Genomic DNA, 5,061 nt, shown 5'->3' on the forward strand with positions numbered 1-5,061 from the left:
AAATTAGAAGACCTCTCTTTCTCTTGGGCCTAAACCACCCTCCTCTCTTCTTTTTGCAAGCCCAGCTCGGCCCCTGAGTGGTCAGCCCAACGCCCTTCCCTTCCAGCCCGTCGACCACCTCTGGCCCAGGCTCGTCCCTCCCTCCAGCCCAACTTTTTTTAGCAACTCCACAAGCCCAGCTCGTCCCCCTCCTGGCTCTTCTCGCCAAAGCGGCCCAGCCAGCCTCCCGGTTGGCCTCACTCCCTCCCTCCCTCCGGCCCATTCAGAAGACAAAAAAATTATCAAAACAAGAATGGCATTGGAGGTTTTAACCTGCGACCACTTGGGTTGGAGGACACAGCTTCACTAGACCATGTTTCGATCTATCCAAAAATAAATAAATATCTACATTTATATATTTATATTATTTAAAAAGCATAGATTATTTTATATTGGTTCGTCACTCTCTTATATGTTTATATGAGTTAGAGTAGCACGTCTAACTAGTCATGTGCAGTGCGAAGTATATAACTAAATTATTAATGAATTTTTAGGGTGTTACACAAAGCTTGGTTCCCGAAGACATGGGCAACGATTTGACACAACCAAGCAAAAACAACTAGTCCTCAATTAGAGGTAGAAAGGGCTCAACACCACTAGCAAAGTATCGAACCAAAATACACAGTATCAGAGCAACTCAAAGCTTTCATAAATACATCTAATCCTTCCGGGAGAGGCAAAGGCTCAATACAACTAGCAAAAGCAGTCTCAAAATCCAAAACAGTCTCGAATGCAACTCCCCCTAAACAAATGCACTCTCCCAAATGAATGCATGCTCTCCACACATGCCAAGTCTTTGTGTAAACCATTCTCCCATTTATTGGCACATGCACCCATCAAACTACACAAAACTGCAACTCCCCCTCAAAATATGCTATGAAATGCTTTGGGATGCAGATGCGAGAGCTTTAGGAGTAGATCATCAAGAATGAGAATATTCTCAAAGTGATATTGTGATGTGAGTAAAACAATAAATCCATGTGCTAGCAAACGCTCAAGATGATCACATGATACAACTGAGACTAGCAAAGCATTTTGAGCAAATTTTAACCTTTAGAAAGGGTTCACCACTGAAGTAGCACCAAGAATGTATTGAACGAGACTAACAACAAGTGCTAAACATGATCATACAAGGTTAACTACCCTTATCAAAAGAACACTACAAACACCCACATATTAATCCAAGCCCTGTTGTTTTTGTCCTCAAGTCAACTTCTTACAACCATGTGTTCACTTCTATTTGGCAAACACATGAAGCAAGTGATCGTATTGGATATAAATTGAAGCACAAAACTCAACAATTCTTGAAGTTTTCAGATTTTGTCTTACATACTTGGTTGGACACAAGTTCATCAGATTTCCATTTTTAGGCACAAGTTGTGTCTTTGCGACACAAAAGAATTCAAGAAGCTCTCCACGAAGGTGCTAGAGGCTGCAAGTGGGAGCTCATCAAGGCACTCCTGCAGCTCACATGACACGAAGATTTGACTCTCAGGGTTAAATGAGGAAGTTGCAAGCGAAGGATCACTCCATGCTGCACATGTGCCATCTCTGGCGCGTGTGTTCGGTTTGGAGGCACAAATCGAGTTCTGCGATGAATATGAGCATGGAAAGTACCTGGCTATTCTGGGCCGGATTTATAAGCACACTAACGTATATGATCCGAACCTCCTCGCCAAGATAGGTATGGATTCTGAGTTCAAAACTATTTTTAATGCTGTGGGTGGCAAGGTTTTTGTCACATTCATGAACAAGGGTGTTGTTAGAAGAATTAGCTTTGGCAATACCTAGCAGTTATTTGCGTAAGATGAATCAGATGGGTAGCACACAAGACACAGGGATTATACTAGTTTAGGATCATGGTGCCCTATGTCCAGTTTGAAGTAGCTTCTCTCTGTATTCATATGCTAGGTTCCAGGGGCTGCTGCTTGTAGCTATGCACTAGAATGTAGACGATCGGGAGGCCCCTACCCCAGGGGGTAGGGTTATAGTAGATCTGATCGGTTAACATGGGTTTCCTAGTTTGTTACATGGAATGCGCAACTAAATGGAATGCGTGGACCTGACATCTTGTGCTTGAGGTAGGCGTAATTTGGCACTGCCATGAACTTGGCATATCATGGCCTCCCAAATATTCTATTGTAAGGGCCCTCAAAGTTGATGACCTCAAAGGAGAGCATATCCTTTTGGTAGTTTACCGAGTCATCAAACGTGACCAAGAGGATGATTGTGCCTAAGGGCATAATGCGCTGACCTAGGACAATCCCATCGAAGGGAGACTACAGGGAGCGCAACTTGCTCATGTCATCATTGAGTCTGTCGAAGGCATCCTTGTAAAGGATGTTGATGCCGCTTCCCTCGTCCATGAGGACCTTCATCATCCTCATGTTTTCCACCATCGCAATGACCACCAGCGGGAATCAGTCTGCCTCCACGACATGATCATGATGGTCACTCCTATCGAAGGTAATCGACCACTCAGACCAGCGCAGATAGACCAAGGTAGCCGGGGCGGCGGTGTAGACCTTCTGATGCGTAAGTTTTTGGTGCTGACGGTCCTCATAAGCCTTTGAGCCACCAAACAAAAGCATGGTGTCACCACCCTCTCTACACATGCCATTGTTTGGGTGGTCCCCTTTGGTTACTTCCTTCTCGCCTTCTTGCGCGATTCGCTTCTTGTATGTGTTGCAAACCTTGGCAAGATGGGTCACTCAAAAACTATGATTCTGGCAAGACCTGCTCATGATATTGTCGAACTTGTCCTGACTACTTTATTTCTACTTGCTACCGCCACGCTTTTCGGTGTTGTCAACAAACTCCGCTCTATGCTTATGGTCCTTCTTTTCGGACGAAGAAGGATTGTCGTTGTCATCTATACGGGACTTGTACTTGCCATTGCTGGCATTGATGGCATCTTCTCCATTGGCGTGCTCCTAACCATGGTCGAACATCTCTCTAATGGTGATATTCTTCTTTCGGCCTATGTCACTAACGAGGGCCTCGCTCTTCACACCCGTCATGAAAGAGTTGATGATGTTTGAATCGAGGATGTCCTAGAGCTGGTTCTTGTGCTGGGTGAAGCACCCAATGTAGGCATGTAGGATCTCCTTCGCCTCGCACTTGCACCATAGGAGTTCCCAAGCGGTGTTGGGCTTGGCGTAAGCCCCCTCGAACTAATTGTAAAACTCCCGCTCAAGCCTAGCTGTTGACAGTGCCTTCCCACAGATGGTTCAACTAGGTCCTAGCCAAGTCATTGAGGATTAGCGATAGGTACTAGATCATGAAGTTCGGCTTTGGTTCAGACGCGGCTCTCATGGCGAGTCGATAGTTGACGAGCCAGATCTTCAGGTTGGTCTGGCCGTTCTAGATCTCAATGTTCAGAGCATGGAATTTCAGAGGAGTCGGCACCGCCCGAATTTAGACCCCGAATGTGACTGGCCCCACCCAATGTGGGAAGTAATCCTCCACAGGGGCGCTGGCTCTCAGGCGTTCCTCAAATTTCTCTCGTCCAGTGAACGGTCATGTTCGTCATCCTAGTGGGAGGTATGTCCACCGTTGCCGCGTCCTGATCGCGGATGGAGTTTTGATGGGGCTCTGGCCGTTGATGGTCACCTACGCCCTCCTAGGGATGATATTGAGCCCTCTAGGGCCATGGAGGCCATCTATGGGAAGCTGAGGCATGGCTTGCCTTGGGGATCTAAACCATTGTGGCTACCACTAGCACCCAAATCTACAAAAGCGTCTGACGTCCTTGCTCAGTCGACAACTATGGCATGTTCATCATTTCCCATAGTGCCTCGGCTAGGTTCTGGTTGGCTCTCGGGTTTGGAGGAGCTACCCACAGGATGTCATTGTAAGCCTGGCATCCCCGTGCCACATTTTGCTCCCAAAGTTGTTGGCGAAACCGCCTATTTTCCTCTGCCAGCACATCATTGCCGTTGAGCAGTTGAGTTCGAGCCTCATGGCTAGTTTTGTTGGGGACCTCATAGTCAAAGTTCAAGTGGCCACGAGGAGATTGATCCAGGGAGTGTCACTCATTTTCCTCTTAGGGGGGCATCTTGATCGGGAGTGTTGATGAAGCATTCACGCATATGCAAGAGAATAGTGTCCTCGTCCTCCTCCAACTCAAAACACTCAAGGAGCTGGTCACAGCTGTCGAGGAACCAAAAGAACCCGACAGGGTTGATAAGACCAGATGTGTCGGCCCTGAGCCCATTGAAGCCGCCATCAGAAGCAGCCGACTCCTCTTGCTCGGTGCCTCCTTCGCTGAGGCTGCAGATGACCCGCCCGATGTGTCGGGGGTCGAAGTCATCATCACTACATGCCTAGTCAGACCGATCTAAGTCGTAACCTCCAAATTCATCGGTACAAGGTTCGGTGGGCACCACCGCGGTTTGTGGAAGCTAGCTTGCGTAGGTCGCCCCCACATTCCTTAATTCGGTCGGAAAGTCAGGGGAGATACGGTCGGGTAGCAGTTATGAACCTGCATTAGGGTCAGAGTCTAGATCTTTCTAGATCTAGAAAGTCACATCAAGTTTGTGCTCTCGACTAGCTTCGGCGAGGATGCAGCCGTGGCGGGTGAGGGCGAGTGGTCCTCCGTCTATGGCTTCCTCTAGTCTGGTGATGAATGCACGGACTAGGGGTGGTCGCTCTTCCTCCTGTGTAGGCGATTCGAGTTTCTGTAGGCATAGTTTCCTGAGCTGATCGGCGACGAAGTCTAGGTTGCCAAAGGTGATCTTTTCGCCCGGTTGGATCTCCTCTGCGTCGTCACCAAACTTGAAGACGAGGCCCATCTAAAACATAATGAATCTGTATGAGAAAGGCCCCTACCTGGCATGCCAACTGTCAGAAGAATTAGCTCTGGCAATACCTAGCAACTATTCATGTAATGTGAATCAGACAGGTAGCACACAAGACACAGGGATTATACTGGTTCAGGCACATGGTGCCTTATGTCTAGTTTGAAGTAGCTTCTCTCTATATTCGTATGCTCGATTACAGGGGTTGCTACTTGTAGCTATG

Source organism: Miscanthus floridulus, chromosome 9 (assembly GCF_019320115.1).
Source record: "Miscanthus floridulus cultivar M001 chromosome 9, ASM1932011v1, whole genome shotgun sequence".
Classification (NCBI taxonomy): domain Eukaryota; kingdom Viridiplantae; phylum Streptophyta; class Magnoliopsida; order Poales; family Poaceae; genus Miscanthus; species Miscanthus floridulus.